Source organism: Typopeltis vanoorti, chromosome 1 (assembly GCF_054136105.1).
Source record: "Typopeltis vanoorti isolate ZY-2024b chromosome 1, IOZ_Tvanoo_1.0, whole genome shotgun sequence".
NCBI lineage: Eukaryota > Metazoa > Arthropoda > Arachnida > Uropygi > Thelyphonidae > Typopeltis > Typopeltis vanoorti.
In genome coordinates, this window is record NC_143549.1 from 56,998,388 (window position 1) to 57,015,175 (window position 16,788).

At 35.1% G+C, this 16,788-nt stretch overlaps 1 protein-coding gene across 1 annotated transcript in view; it reads right to left on the bottom strand.

Moving 5' to 3' along the window:
* LOC150110003 (monocarboxylate transporter 9-like) overlaps positions 1-16,788 on the bottom strand; it is a 50,579-nt gene that overhangs the window by 7,136 nt on the left and 26,655 nt on the right. The gene's annotated exons all lie outside the window — the stretch shown is intronic.

The following is a 16,788-nucleotide window of genomic DNA, read 5'->3' on the forward strand; positions in this document are numbered from 1 at the left end:
ATCTTCTTTCATAGGTTAAGTCTCTGTAATAAAACGTTAGGATTTTAACATCTGCAAAAGTGTCACATTACTACTTAATGGATCTACACAGAAAATTTCAGTGAAAAGAGTGCTTATCTGATCATCGATATTCTAGTTCGATTTGCCTATTAGATGACTCGGTATTCCATGACCGCACGGTGGGATATGTCGTGAAAAATCAAGGCCTCTGCATGTTACGTTTTTTTATCTAGTCTATCTGTATTTCGACTATGGATGTGATGGTAATAATTTCAAAATTCAAAATTATAATAAATATTTTAATTGTTTCTTACAATCTCTTTGTTCTCAGTAATGCAAAATTGCTAAAATTCGGAAATAAGAACTATATGAGATTTCATGCACTTTGTTTTAGTACGTATCTCGCATAAGAAAATAAACATTCTGAACATGAGATTACCATATTCATTCCGCAAACAAAAGTCTTCCTCATAACGGAAAGGACACGAAGATATACAAAAAAAAAAAAAAAAAAAAAAAGTGGTTATTTGATGAAACATAACACAAAGTGCCTGCATAAAAATTGTAAAATCGACCACTGGAAGGAGTGCATATGAAAAAAGAATATTTACACACACACACACACACACACACACACACACACACACACACTTGAAAACACAAATATATGCTAATTGCTAAGGCAAATATATTTCCTGCCCACTCGAGTCCGCACAGCTCGATGGAAATAGTGACGACTCAAACTGTAGAGATGGCAGCCACTACAGTGAGACATTGCCTCATATAGCCCAGTGTTGCTTTCACACCCATGGGGTCCGCATGGGTGTGGAATCTCCATTCTGAACAACCGCTTTAAGAACAAAGGTTGGGAGACCGCGGTGGAACCACATTATAGGACCTCCTCGGGTTTGCGTAAGCTAGACTTAGTGATTAAAAGATATGGTGACGTTTGGGTAGTTAATGCCCAGGTGGTGGGAACAGGGCGCCCACTAGCCTATATCCATAATAATAAGGTAAACTATTGTAAGACTAACCAAGATCTAGTTAGTAAGATACTGGAGGAGCATGGGGCAATTCCGACGTTTACCAGCGCCACCACCATCTCTTTACATGGCGTATGGAGCGCAGATAGCTATAAGGAATTAAAACAGCTTGGGCTTACGCAGAAGGATATAGAAGTTCTTTCCTTGAGGGCCCTACAGGGCACACTGGTGGCATGGCGTTGCCACCAGGGAATGACTACAATAATAACTAGAACAGGCATAGGGTAAAACACTTGTAAAGGCTTAGGCCTCTAACAAGTCTGGACGAGATGTCTGGACGTGATGTAAGGGTAGTACTGCCCATAACCAGTACAAAGATTAATAAAAAATAATAATAATAAATAAATAAATAAATAAATAAATAAATAACCAGTGGTGTTCCATAAGAATCAGTGCTTGGTCCCCTGTTATCAAATCTGTATATGAATGATATTGGATAGGATTTGACAGTCGACATACAGCTATTTGCTGATGATGCAAAGATAGGTAAAGTAATCAGGCATGCGGTAGATATGCAGTACTTGCAGAATGATTTGAATAGACTGGAAGTGATAGTCAGATACCTATATAAAAATTTTATATGGGTATCTGACTATCAGTTCAATGTTAATAAATGTAAGGTCACATGCACTTTAGATTAGATATCTAATGTCATATTACAGTGGTAGGATTATGCGTGAAGAAACTGGTGAGGCTAGGGGTCTTTGAGTATTAGTAGTTAGGAGAAGTTCAGCGGTCAAATGTAAAGATAAGGATGTCATTTTACCTCTTTACAAAGCCTTAATAATATCTCACATGGACTGTTGTGCGCAGGTCTGGTCCTGATTTCCGTCGTGATTCTGATAAAGTGAAGAGACCGCAAAGGTGAGTGTTAAAATTATATCAGGATTGTGGAATACTGATTATGAAGACGGAGTGAGAATTGTAGACTGCAGACACTAGCAAAAAGGAGAAAGTGGGATGATATGATTGAGACTAACAAACTTCTGAAAGGGTCATACAGGATTTCAGTTGATGGAATTTTACAGTTTATGGAGGATAGGCGAGATTTTTCTTTCATAGCGTGGTGCGTGATTGGAATGGATTGGAACTGGATGTTGTGAATACAAGCAGTGTGAATAAATTCAATAATAAGTATGATAGCTGGTGAGTGTAGTATGTGGCCTCCCTCGATGAGTCCCGGACTCCCTGGAGGTCTCTCTTAATAATAATAATAATAATAATAATAATAATAATAATAATAATAATAATAATAATAATAATAATAATAATTTTGACAAAGTTTATTTTCATCATCACATATACAGATTATTTACAAATATACAATTGAAGTGTTAAACACAAAAATATACATTTTTGTTCTCTACAAATATTGAGTACATAATGTTAAGTGAATAGCCTGTGTAGCTCAGTGGATGTGGCGTTAGCACACCACAGCGCTTTACCGCACGAAGAAAGACTTCTTGGTTTCGAATCTAGTCGGCGGCTAGCAGAAATTTTTCTAAGCTTTTTTCGACCGGTCCCGAGTTAGTCGATCTCTGGCACGGGCAAGCGGGTTTTTTCTCCCGTAAACTCAAGAAAATCGACCGTAGAACCCACATTTCAGACATTAAATGGGGGTTAGGGTTAGGGACCACGATATGGCAGCATTTGTTGAGCCGTCTCTCTTCACTGCGTGCCACTTAATTAGTGATAGCCTTGGTCCAGTTATCTCTGATTGGGTACCAATGGAGATTGAGCTGCCCACTCAGTCTCCAAAAGTTAGATAGGGCTTGAGAAGGCCTCGATTACTCCCTATATATGGGAATAAAAAAGGCATTAGCTGATTTTTTTAATGTTAAGTGAATATCCTATTTAAATGTGTATAAATAATAATACTAACAGTGTATTTTACATTTTTTTCTCCATAATTATGTTTACAATGATTCATTTAATGTGTTAAGAGAAAGAGAGAGAGAGAGAGAGAGAGAGAGAGAGAGGGAGGGAGGGAGGGAAAGAGAGAGAAAGAGAGAGAGAGAGAGAAAGAGAAAGAGAAAGAGATTCTATCGTATTAATTAACGGTATTGGATGTGGAATCATTTTATATAAATATACACATAATTTTTTTCATCAATTTGTCATTTACATTTATAAAGTCTGGGCGGTTAACCTAGTGGCTGTGCGCTTGATAACCATACGCTGGGGAAGGAGTGCCTAGGTTGTGAGGAGCTTAAGGATCTTCCTCAGCCATAGGCTCATAGACAAGTTAGCCTGTCTTGTGCGTGGACAGTAGGGTTTTTTTCCCCAGTTTATTCTGGGATATTTTCATCCCGCAAACAGGTAAACCAGACCATAAACACACAGGATACAGCCATAGAACATAGCATGGCAAGGAAAAACCACCTTGCTCATAGTCACTACCATACTAGGATATGGTAGCATAGCTGCTTCCTACCATCTGTAAGGATGAAAGGAAAATCATCCATCATCCATCCATTTATAATTCAATGTGCAGTTCATTTTAATTTAAAAATTATATATGTTTATTTTATTTTATCAGTAGGGAAAGCTGAATGGGTCAATTTCACTTTTTAACATTGCTATTTTTGAATGAATGAATTTTTTTTTAATTGTTCTTTCAAATATTTACATATGTACAATGATCATCTATTCAGTATATTATTTTACAAGGTTCAGCACTTTGTGCTACATATAATGAGATTTAAATAGTAATGATGATAACAGTTTTTTTTATATAACAATCATAATAATAATTTACAATTATATTGTTCAGAGTTACATAAGTCGTATAATATTCCATGTTGTGGTTTACTATTTTTTTTTCAAGTTTGAAAAGGTGTGATTATACAACAGTATTTACACATATGCAATCTGAATATTATGTGTCCTTATTTTCACAAACATATGGTGTAAAGTCATGATTTACTTTTAAAATAATTTTTTTTACATTGCATACGTTTTTTACAGTTATTATATACATTACATACATTTGTTACAATTATTATATACATTACATTCATTTGTGTACATATGGTACATTACTTACATTTGTTTACATGTGATATTTACATTACGTACATTGGTTTACATATAATACATACATTGGTTTTCTTGTGATACGTACATTACATGTGTTTGGTTACATATGATACATCTTGGATGAGAACTAATTTTTTTTTCCTTTCATCCTCAAAGCTTAAATGTAAGCTTATCTGAGGATGACACCAGTTGGTTATTATGTTTTTTTTGCTGTGTTAGGATGCTACGGAATCTATGAATGAGAAATTCGCGCGCACGCACTCACACGCACACGCACGCACGCGCACGCACGCGCACCAACCCGCCCGCCCACCCACCCACCCACACACAATAAATTGGAATGTACTGATGCGTCGCTGAACTGGAAGCCTGAGCGAATATATTGTGTTTCATTAAGTTTGTATGGTATTTTGGGTGAGTGTTTCTTGTTCGTAGTATGTCCTTAGAGCTCTTTTCAGGCTATTGTAGTTTTTAAGGTTTCTGTATTCAAAAGGTAATAATAATAATAATAATAATAATAATAATAATAATAATAATAATAATAATAATGAAAACCTTATCTGTGTAATGTACTAATAGTTACTATAGTTGGAAATTTATAGTTGCAGTTGAATAACATTGCATTTATACAACAGCAATCAATTATATATATTTACAATTTTTTAACGTATTTAAGCGCTATAAAATAGCACTTAAATGTAATGTATGCATTTTTTTTTCATTTTGTTGATCTTGGTCGAGATACAATTTCCCAGCTTTCATCCATGAAGCTTTTTATTAAGCTTATCTGAGGATGACACCGGTTAATTATTGTTTATTGGATTGATTGCTGTGTTGGAAGTAGGCTGATATTTTATAGGTATGATATTCACTACAGTTGTATGTTAAGAAATTCATTCACACGCACACGCGGGGACACGCGCGAGCACACGCACACACACACACACAATCGCGATAATTTAGAATGTTATGATAATATTTGGTATATTAGTTCAGAACTGGAAAGTCTGAACTAATATCCTGTGTATCATTAAGTTTGTAATATGTATATGGTGCGTATTTCTTGTATATAGAGAGCCTTTTACAGGCTATTGTAGTTTGCAAGATTCCTCTATTCAAAAGGTAGTTTATTTAACATATCTAAGACCTAGAAGCTTCGAGTGGCTTTTCTGTAGTGATTAATATATTCATATCTGATATAATTAGTTGTCTGAGGTCTTGTTATATGGTATTTCTCGCTGTCCTGTACTCGGCATTGAAATAATATTTTAGCATAGTTGCATAGTGACATGAGTGTTTTGCTGTTAGTATTTTATGTTCTAACCTTGCACTGTATATAAAGCTAGTATTGTATCTTTGTTCTCAAAAGATCAGTTTTATCATTTTATCACAATCTATTTAGTTTGTAGTGTGCACAGCACGCACAGATTGTTATACCGTATCTTAGTATACTTTACTTAGGGCTTTGTACATTAGTGTTTTTAGGCATGTGGGAAATAGGTCTTTTTACCTTTTGAGGAGTTTGCCAGCTATTGATCAGAATTTCTTTTGTAGTGGTTAATGTGGCTACTCCAGTTCATATCTGCATCGAAGTAAATTCCAACATATTGTATTGTTTCAACCTGAGTGAGGGTAGTTATTTTACTGTGTTTTTTTTTATGTTGGAGAGTGGATGTTGAATGGTTATATATATATATATATATATATATATATATATATATATATATATATATATATATCAGGGACGAATATTCTGGGTGTGCTAGGTGTGTGGTGCTCATTCACGAAATATCAGTATCACCCATATTATATTTTTGCATTTATTCCCGTTAAAGCCCCCACACTTGTTTGCAGACTTTGCACGATTCCTAAAATTGAACACAATATACCAATGCTTCATTGTCCTCTTCACGAGGGTAATAAAGCATTAGTGCTTTATGAAGAAGGGGCATTTCGTCGCATAAACATTGCATCACATTTGTGTTAATAGCCAGGGTGTGCTTTCGAAATGCCTACACCTTTGCACCCTTTGAAAAGATGTAAAGATGGCACAGCAAATCACAATCTTGGCTTTGTAATATTTTCAAATCGCTGAGAAGACTGGGCTGGGCGAGCTAAATTTTTGAGCTCACCCAGCACCTAGCGGCTGTGATTGGTTATTGTGTCAACCAATCCAATTAAATGTTGTCACTTATCATGAGTTGAGCGATTACTAAATCCGATGGCTTTATTAAAAACAGCTGTTACATATGTTTTCTGGAACTGAAAATTTGAAAGTGGATGTTAGGAGAAAAAAGCTAAATCTTTCTCTTGCTATGTAATATAACATCTGTTGAGATTCAAAGTTTTTTAACAGTATAGAGACATTTTGTCTTTGGAAACAACAGACAGTAAAAAATATCTATTCCTGAATAAAAATGAATATTCTGTGTATTATAAGACATTGTTGATCTACAACAAAATACCAGCATATGTGAGATTGATAACAATAAGACAGAAGAACCTCTGATAGTAAAAAAAAAACTGAGGATTCTCGAAGGTGTGGATAATTCCGATAATGATCGGATGGTATGTATACTGAGTCTCAGTAAACAAAAGAAATTTCTTGGAAAACGGAGCAAAATATACACAAATTATAAATTCACTTATTCATGTCTAGACTTTATAGGATCGTGCTATTTGCTCTACCCAGCAACTCATAGGACACACATATCACAAATGTTAATTATTAATAATTCGTTTACCATTAATGAAATTATTTCTACTCACACTTATACTTTCTTTTCATTTCCTATTCTAACATGTCTTATAAAAGATGGTTTCACATATTTTCATCTTTGAGAATTTAAAATATACCAGCCAACTATAGCATTCTCTTTCATTGTTGTTTTCTAATAAATCTTAAAATTAAACAGATTGTTCTCCCACTCTATGCAGAAGTATTCAAAGTTATCCTTCAATTAATTGCATTTAACCAATTATGATTAGCACTGATGAGCTATGCACTCTCAAAACTTTCATACATGGATAAAAATGCAATCATACGGTCATGGGTGTCTGTAGAGCGAGGGGAAAATGGGAAACTCCCCCCTCCCATGCTCGAGTAAAAACTTCCACAAATTATAATCGTAAAAGTTTTTGAGATATGTAACCTTATGTCTTATAACCTTATATGTAAGCTTTGTCTGTCTTAAAATTTTATTATGAGTTGGCCTGTTTTGGCCCATGGCAGGTAGCCACAGAATATGTGTTTTACTGCAGCAATAAAATATGTGTTCCTGTTTTTGGTTCATCTCTTTCTGATTCGTGAACAGCAAGACCAGTTCGTTTGCTCTCTGTGTCTAGTGAGTCCATGAGTGAAGTGTAAATTTTAAATTTATAGGGAAACAAATGTATACAATTTGTTTCCCTAATACATTTTTAAAAGGTAAGTGTATGTAATTTAATATTATTTTACTTGTTAGTTTCATGATTTTTTGCTTTTAAACTGAAATAATTTAATTTAGGATTTTGGGATTAATTAAGTAGTTGATTTTTAATAAAATATGCTGGTCAATTTTTTTATATATATAAAATTCCTAAACTGTATTAATTCTTTTTTCCAATAATTAAAGATCATTAAAATCGATGTAAAATGAAAATAATATACTGTATTTATTGTATACATCGATAATTAATTATATCAAAAAATGCTAAAAGACGTTTATTGATGCAATTATTTAATTAAATCAATAATTATAAAAATTTATTGATGTAAGTATTTCTCTCCAAGCTTTGCCCTGTGGAAAATTTTCTGCAGATGCACGCCCATGCATATGGTCAAATTGACATGAATTTGTAGTGCGTGTTGGATAACCCACATGACAGCGCACCCAACCGAAATATATATATATATATATATAAAAAAACTTTTTTTGGCAACACTTCTAAAACCTACAAAATTTCTCACATACAAAGGTATATTAGAACAGCGCTTCCCAAACTCTGGGCCGCGGTCCCCTTGGGAGGCCATAGGTTTTGTTGAGAGGGGCCGTGAAATAATGAAAACACATTTAAAATGTTTTAAGACTAAGCAGATTTTTTTATTTTAAAAGAAACGTATTTACTTTTTATTATTTATTATTTCTTTTTTGTTATTTTTGATATTTTAATGGAAAAATTCACACATTGGTGTTGGTTCACAAACTTTGCTTCCTGCGTATTTCGGCGCTTAATGAATATTAGTAAATATTTCTTATTCATATGTTTCATTTCAAAGCAGTGGTATTTACTTCGAATGCTCTCCAGGGAAGCTCCAAATCTTCCTGTCCCTTTCATTATGAGTTCGTAATCAGGGACTGTTGATATTCACTTTATATACATATCAAAACTCGATTTATATTATCACTGTCATCCGAACTAATTTTCTGTTACCAATAAAAGTTTCGCATATACTTCACACATGAATAAAAGCTTAAACAAGTTCATTTGGGAAGATAGTAACTCCGCTTGCAGTGGTAAACAACACGCCCTCCCTAACAGCCACTATACTGCAGAGGCAATAAAAACAAGTACTTTTATTATGCCAGTGAATAAGGTATGAGGTGATATATATATATATATATATATATATATATATATATATATAAGAGAGTTAGCATTTCAACTCAATTGTCAGCTATGCTGTTTTCTTTCGGTTGCGCGATCTTTTGTTAATACTGCACCAATCATATGCATTTTAATAACCTGCCTTTGCTGTCTGTTTCGCCTTAGGCTTAATTACCGTAAAGGGAGAAAAGTCACAAAAGAGAAAAATGTTCCTGGTCCGGGGATTCCCTTATTCAGGTAATATTCACTAATTTCATGTTATCAGTCTCTGGTGTGCCAGTATCGGTAAGTGGTGATATTATTTGATCTATTCTACGTTAAAACATTTAACCCTGAGATGGATAAGTGGCTAATGAAAAATAAAAAAAATCCCTCAAACAATTAGAAGAAGCAGAAACAGACTCAAAAAAAGGACAGTATTTCATATTTTACCAGAACAGCCCGTCAATTTGCGGGTTATGTTTTCGTTCAAGGTGTGAACTGCTATCTCAGTTTTTCCTGTACTTTGCATCCTGTTTTTTTTGTTGTTGTAATTTTTGATTTTTGCATTATTCGCTGTGTATGTTTTATATTGAATATAAATTCAATATATATTATAATAATATATCTCTCTATTACGATTTTTTTTCGAGGGGGGGGGCGTGAAATATTTTAATTTTTGCAAAGAGTTCCCTGACATCCAGAAGTTTGGGAAGCACTGTATTAGAACACTACAACGTTGTTTACAAATTTCTCTGCCAAAAAGACTTTGATGTCACCTACACAGGTTCTACCATCAGATGTTTATGGTTAAGACTACAAGAACACTTCCGTGACTGTAACATCCCTATTCCAGAACATTTAAACAATAAAAGATGCAGCAACAACAACAACAAAAAAAAAAACAGGATGCAAAGTACAGGAAAAACTGAGATAGCAGTTCACACCTTGAACGAAAACATAACCCGCAAATTGACGAGGCTATAACATTAGACATACAAGACAAAGAAACAATGCTTAAAATATCGGAAACGATATTTAGGTGACGAAACGGAAATTTCGTCGCATAAAAAATGTGACGATAAGTCAATAAACATCCACCGACCCTACATAATCTCCGAGAATTGGAAGCTCCATAACATATTAAAAAATTAGGTCACCACTCCGACCAATAGGAGACAACACAAGTACACCGAAGACAGAAACATCTAACCGACATGACATAGCATCCACTTCCCCACACGAGTTCCGAAGACTACGCCTGTCGAAACGGCTCACATACCGTTACTCCCACCCTGACTTTTTCCCTTAAATCCCTCCTTTTTCCTCCAAAAAGTGATTTCTATCTTCACACCCTTCTCTCATCCCCCCCCCAAACACTCTCTACCCATCCTTTATAATAATAACATTACACATATATAAAAAACCCGGCTTTTTTAAAATAATTCCTCTACATTACTTTACCTCCACTTCCCCCCAAAAATATCTTCCTTTAACAGCATATGAAGGCATATCGCCGGGATAAGGAGACAGAAAACAACAATCAAAAAGGTATGTCCAAATTTTCCTCCTATTTTGTTCTACGTACATTAGTTTTATAACACTTCAGTAATACCCTAGAATCTGGGTAAAGAGCCAATGACATTGTAAAAAGAGGCACTCCCAAACAAACGTAGGCTATATTAGCCATTAAAATAATAATTAATTTTGTCTTTTCTGAATTTAGGTGTATGGAGTTTTTGATGAGCCAGTCAATGAGCTGATTTATGCCATGCTACATATTTGTTTTGGCTATGCTTGCATTATTATGGATCGATGATGGATATTATAGCTGTATTGTCTGCGTATTGGAAGAACTTGCCTTTGAGTGGTAGAGGGTTAATATTGTGCAAATAACTATTGAATAGAGTTGGGGAGAGAAAAGCTCCCTGTGGCACTCCACTGGTTACCGATAGCTGTCTATTGCGATTTCACCCGATACATGTGATACGTTTTCTATTTTGATAATATGATAATATTTTTTTTTAATATTGACAAGTTTATTGTCCTCTTCGCATATACATAATATTTACAAATATACAAGTGAAGGTGCTACCACATATTCTGTTCATTGCTATTTACTCCAGAAGGTTAAGTAAATAATATTATATATATATGTATTAATAATAAAAATGTATGTATTTTACATTTTTTCACATGCATATTTAAGATCACTCTTACCATATACTTTAATATGGTAAGAGTGATCATTCTTACCAATGTCGTTGGTAAGAGTGATCTTTTTCGTTTTAACGATATTGGATATGGATTAATTTTATATAAATATGCACAATAATAATAGTAATATTAACTTGTTTGAGTGGCATTTCTACTTTCTTCCTCGAAGCTTCTGCAGATCTTATCTGAGGAAGATAATAGATGGCTTTGGTTTCGTGGTTTTCTTTCAATACCCGTCGCCAGCCGTGTGAAAACCTTAACTGTTTGGATGTAAGTGCTGAAAACTTACACATGTATATATGCTTTTTGACGAGTAGCGAGTACATGCGCCCACGGACTACCACAGCTTGAACAGAGTTTAACATTTTTGAAAAGGGAGGAGGGGGGATTTTGATTTGGCGTGTTAGTGTCCTTATGATAGTGTTTTGAGAGGGATTTGTTGTGTTTGTGAAAGAGAGAGAGAGAGAGAGAGAGAAATTTATCTCTAATTTTGCAACGATTGTTTTGCAACGATTTTCTGTTAGTGTGTCACTACACAGTTATGCTAAAACATTATTCTGTAGGTTGGATTGAAGTAATGTTTCAGCATAACTGTGTAGTAGCATAAGTGTTTCTCCTTAAATATTTTGTGTCCTGTCCTTGCTACCTATATAAGTGTTCTCTTCGTTTCTAGAATATCAGTTTTACCATTTTATTTTGCAACGATTGTAATCTGTTAAGTTTGTAGTCTGCGCAGAATGCGTATGATATAATTGCGTATCTCAAAATGTTTTCGCATAATGCTTTATAGATTAGTATTTTTCATGTGTTGGAGCAATGTCTTTTAATCGATTTGCTTGCTATTATCCTGAGTTTGTTGCGTAGGTAGTTTGTATGGTAATTCCAACTTTAATCAGCATCGAAGTGAAGTCCGGGATAGCGTGTTGTTTACGCCTGTGTGATGATTGTAGATTTACTATCAGCACTTTGTGTAGAGGAGGTTGGATGTTGAATAGTGAGATATTTGTTTTCTATGGGTGGGGTCTAGGGGGGGGGGTGCATATCATTAGCTTTCTTTTTTTTCAGAGTTTATATATATAACGTTTTCAGTGAGCCAGTTGGTGATCAGTTCATGTGATGCTTTGTGTAACGATATTTGTGTTGTTGTGAATGGAGATAGAACAGCTCCTTGTGGTACTCCACAGGTTACCGGTACCTCTTTGCTGTGCACTGATCCTAAACGTGTGATGTGCTTTCTGTTTTTCATGTATGCTTTGAAACATTGGCGTAGACGATCTTCGATTCCGATATGTGTTAAATTGTTCAGCAAGATTTTTGTGTGTTAGTGTACAAACGCTTTTGTTAGTTCAATAAAAACGACTACTACTACTATTCTGTTTTTATCTAATGCAGCGTTTATTAAATCTATGAAATCTTCCAGGAGTGTTGCGGTTCCTTTATTTTTTGAAAGCCATATTGTGCTTTAGGGAAGATTTGGAAATTTTCAATGTACGTGGAGAGTTTTTTCAATACACAATGCGCTCCATGATTTGCTTGACTACGGGCAATGTGGCGATGGATCTATAATTGCTTATATTGTTTCTTTTTATATTTTTTTGTATAGGAGTGATTAATGCAGTCTTCAGTGTTTCAGGTATGTGTCCCGTTTCGAAGATTTTATTTAACAACTTTAGTATAACTGGACATAGGTTGGCGGAGTGTTTTTTCATGTGGTCTGTTCCGACTATTCCTGGTCCTTTGTTGGGTTAATTTGTTGGATTGTAAGAACAGTTCTTCTTTTGTTACTGTAGGGAATCACAGTGACTGGTTGCTCGTGGGCCTAGTGGAGAATATTTCTTTATTTGAAGGGGGGGGGGGATGTTTCTTGCAGTTTTTGGAGTTCGCGAAGTCCTGATTAAAGTTGTTTACCAACTGTTTGAGGGATTTGAGTTCTCAAGGAAATTTGTTTTTCATTGTTTCCGAGGAAGTGCTTTTGTGTGTATTGCCTAGCATTTCATTGATCAGGTGCCGGGTTTCCTTTATGTCATTCTAAGCTGTTGTTAATTTGTTTCTATAATAGTTTCTTTTTGCAGTTTTAATCTGTGTTTTTAAGCGATTCCGTTTTCGTTTGTATTCAGCTTGAAAAACGATATTGTTAGGTGACCTGTAAGTTGTTTCCATAGGGTATCTTTTCTTTGTATGTCTATTAATATGTTCTCTGTTATCCGTGGATTATTTCTGGTTTGGGAAAGTATTTTTATTTTTGTTAACGCTTTGTTATATATTTTGTGCAAAGTCCAACTCTACCTCCCCGTGGTGCACCCTGGGGTGTTGGGAATCCTAACCATTATCGGACCTCGACCCAACACTACTAACAGAGCTCTGGCAAACACTTCAGAACCCTGGTCAGGAGAAGTGCATATGCGACCACAGCAAAGATGCCATTACAACAACAGAAACGGCCATGAGTTCTGCGCTGCTCACACTCACCTTTCTACAGCGGCGGTAAGGCACCGAGTGAGGCCAGGGGGTGCTAAGAATCTCGCAGATGAAAACAGGCCGCCTCTTAAATCTATGAAAATGGTAATGGGTACCCTCAATACTCGAACTTTGGCAAGAGACTACAGAATAGATTTATTCAAAGAACTAACCAATATCAACTTGGATATCCTGCTGGTGAATGGAAAAAAAGATTGAAAGAACTGACAGCAAGATGGTACAATGGCTCAGAGATACTCCTCGAAGCATCCTCAAACAATGGCAAACAAGGCGGAGTGGGCTTCATTGTTAAATCTAAGCTCACCAAATCGATCCTTTCTTGTAACATCATATCTGAAAGAATAGGTGTACTGGTAATTGGAATAGAGAACGATATAACAATAAAATTAATATCCTGCTATGCTCCAACATCTGTAGCTGATAATCAAGAAATAGAAAAATTTTACATGAATCTTGAACAGGCATTAAATTACAAGTCAACATACACATTCGTTGGTGGTGACTTTAATACCAAAATAGGATGTGGTAAAGAAAACGAAAAGTTTATAGGACCACATGGCCTGGGAGAAAGAAATAGAAGAGGAGAGAGGGAGAGATTAGCTGAATTTGCTACAGCTGAACAAATCTTTGTCATGAACACTTTATTTTAACAAACGCCCAGGAAGAAGATGGACTTGGCAATCACCGAATGGAGACACAAAAAATGAAATTGACTACATTTTAACAGACTGTAAATACTGGTACAAAACGTTGGTACAATAGCCGAAATACACTTCAACATAGATTCTGGCCACAGACTCCTCAGAGCCATTATGAGAATTGACCACAAAAAAGAACAACATATCAGGGCAACATCAAACCACAAAAGACAACCCAAACAAATAGACTACCACACGATCAGGAAGTACATAGAAGAGACTGAATGGACTATTAAGAACTGTTACATAAATGATGACTATATTGACTTTATTAATAAATTCAACGAGTGCAAGAAAAACTCAGAAATTCCTGTGAAACAAAAGAAAAGAGAAAGACTCTCACCTCAAACTATAAAACTACTGAAAAAGAGAAACAACTGAAGAAATCTGAAACAAATTTCTAGAATACAAACTTATCTGTACGTTACTAAGGAGAAGAATTCCAGAAGATTACAAAGCTTTCAGAATACAAAACCTGAGAGAAGCAGTGCGGGCAAAAACCAGTCTGAAAATAATAGAGAAAGACTTGCATTTTAAACAGTCAATTCCATCTGCTTTACAGTATCAAAATGGAGAAAAACATACTAATAGAAAAAGGATAGAAGAAATTGTGCGGAATTTTTATAATGATCTCTATGCAACTAAGTGACAAGTTTCAGAACCTATCATTCCAAAACCAAGCAATATACCAAATGTGCTTCCAATAGAAATAGAACATGCCCTTAAGAAAATGAGTAAAAGTAAAGCCTCAGAACATGATCATGTTAAGGCTGAAGAAATCCAACAAGGTGTATCAGTTATTTTCAAAGCGTTGGCTGCCAGATTCATGTGGTACTTAAAGAAAGAAAGATTCCAGATGAATGGAAGACCTAAAAAACCATACTTCTATTCAAAAAAGGGAACAAGGAAGACATAAAAAACTACCGTCCAATCTGTCTACTCTCTGACATATAAAATCATGAACAGAGTAATACTGAACAGAATCCAAAACACTCTCGAAGACAACTCCAGTAGAGAGCAGGCAGGGTTCAGAAGAGGCTTCTCCACAATAGATCATATCCAGGTCATTTCACAACTAACAGAAAAATGCAGAGAATACCGAATCCTCTATGTTTCCTCTTTATTGATTTTAAAAAAGCATATGATACCATAGAACACAATGCAGTCATAAGTGCCTTACTGGAAATAAATGTGTATCCTACTTATATCCACAAGATAACGGAAATTAACAACAATCAGACCACACAAATAACCCTATTTGATCAACCTATAAATATAGATATAAAGAGAGGGGTACATCAAGGCGATGTGATCTCCCCAAATCTATTTAACGATACTTTAGAATACATTCTGAAAAAAATAGACCTAAACGGAGGAATAAGCATAGATGGTGAAAATCTGCAAATCCTTATGTTTGCCGATGATCTAGTACTGATATCCTACAACCCAAAAGACCTAGAAGAAATGGGTAAAAAACTATACACAAACGGCTTATAAATGAATCTAGAAAAAACAAAATGGATCAAAAACATCTACACAAGTGACAGTCATATGTATTGATAAAATCCCTATAGAACAAGTGGACTCCTACAATTACTTAGGACAAACAATAAAAATTAATAATGATTTATCTGAAGAACTAGCAAAAAGAAAGAAAGCTGCATGGTTATCATTCAACAGACTAAAAGAAACACTTACTGATCCAAATCTTGACATCTCTGCAAAAAACAAAAATTTTTAATAGTGATATTCTACCATCACTCGCATATAGATCAGAAACATGGAACACGACAAGAAAAGAAGAAGAAACTCTCAGAATAATTCAGCGTGCAATAGAACGCAGGATTTGTAACATCGGCAAAATGGAACGTGTTAAAAACACGGAACTAAGAAAGAGATCAGGCATAAAAGATGTGGTAGCTGCAGTATATGAAAGCAAGATGAGATGAGCAGGTCACATAACCAGACTGAGGGGTAACATATAGATGGACATATAGAATGGACATATAGAATACTCAAGTGGCAACCCAGAATAAAGAGAAAAGCAGGAAGACCACGTACAATATGGGAATATCCACTAGTGAAATCTGTGGGTATAACATGGAAGAGAGAGGCTCAAGATCGTTGGAGACATCTTTGTGACCTGCACTCATGGAGAAATCCTGAGTGAACTACAGGTCCATCAAGGTAATCAAGGTAATGTAACTCTAATGCAGTGACATAATCGTTTGCACGTTATGATGGCTGCTGAATAGCTTTTTTGAGTGGAGGACGTATATTTATGTGGTCAATACAGGATGAGGTTATTGTATTTTCGACTATCTCTTCTCGTGTATACGACTGTATGAATGGGGTTATGTTATATGCTGATAAGAGGTCTAGGTATTGTGCTGTGTTGTTATTTATGTTGCTAAGTTTTTATTCATGTCTCCAATTTTATCAGGTATTCTGAGGAAACTTATTCCGTGACAGAAAGCCATCTGTTTAATTTATCTAGAAATTTTGTGGTGCTTAAATTGGGTGGTCTGAATATTGCGTTTAATATCAAGGAGTTCTCTTGTTTGATATTTTTAACTTCGATACATATGTTTTCTGCAAATTCTAATTTATAGTTTATTTCTATTACTTCTAATTTATGTTTGAGAAATATTATTATACCGCCGCCTCATTTAGTTTATCTGCAGTGTTTGTGTTGTTGAAGGTTTGGCACTTGGTAGATGGTTGCCTCTTCGTTTGTTGTAGACACT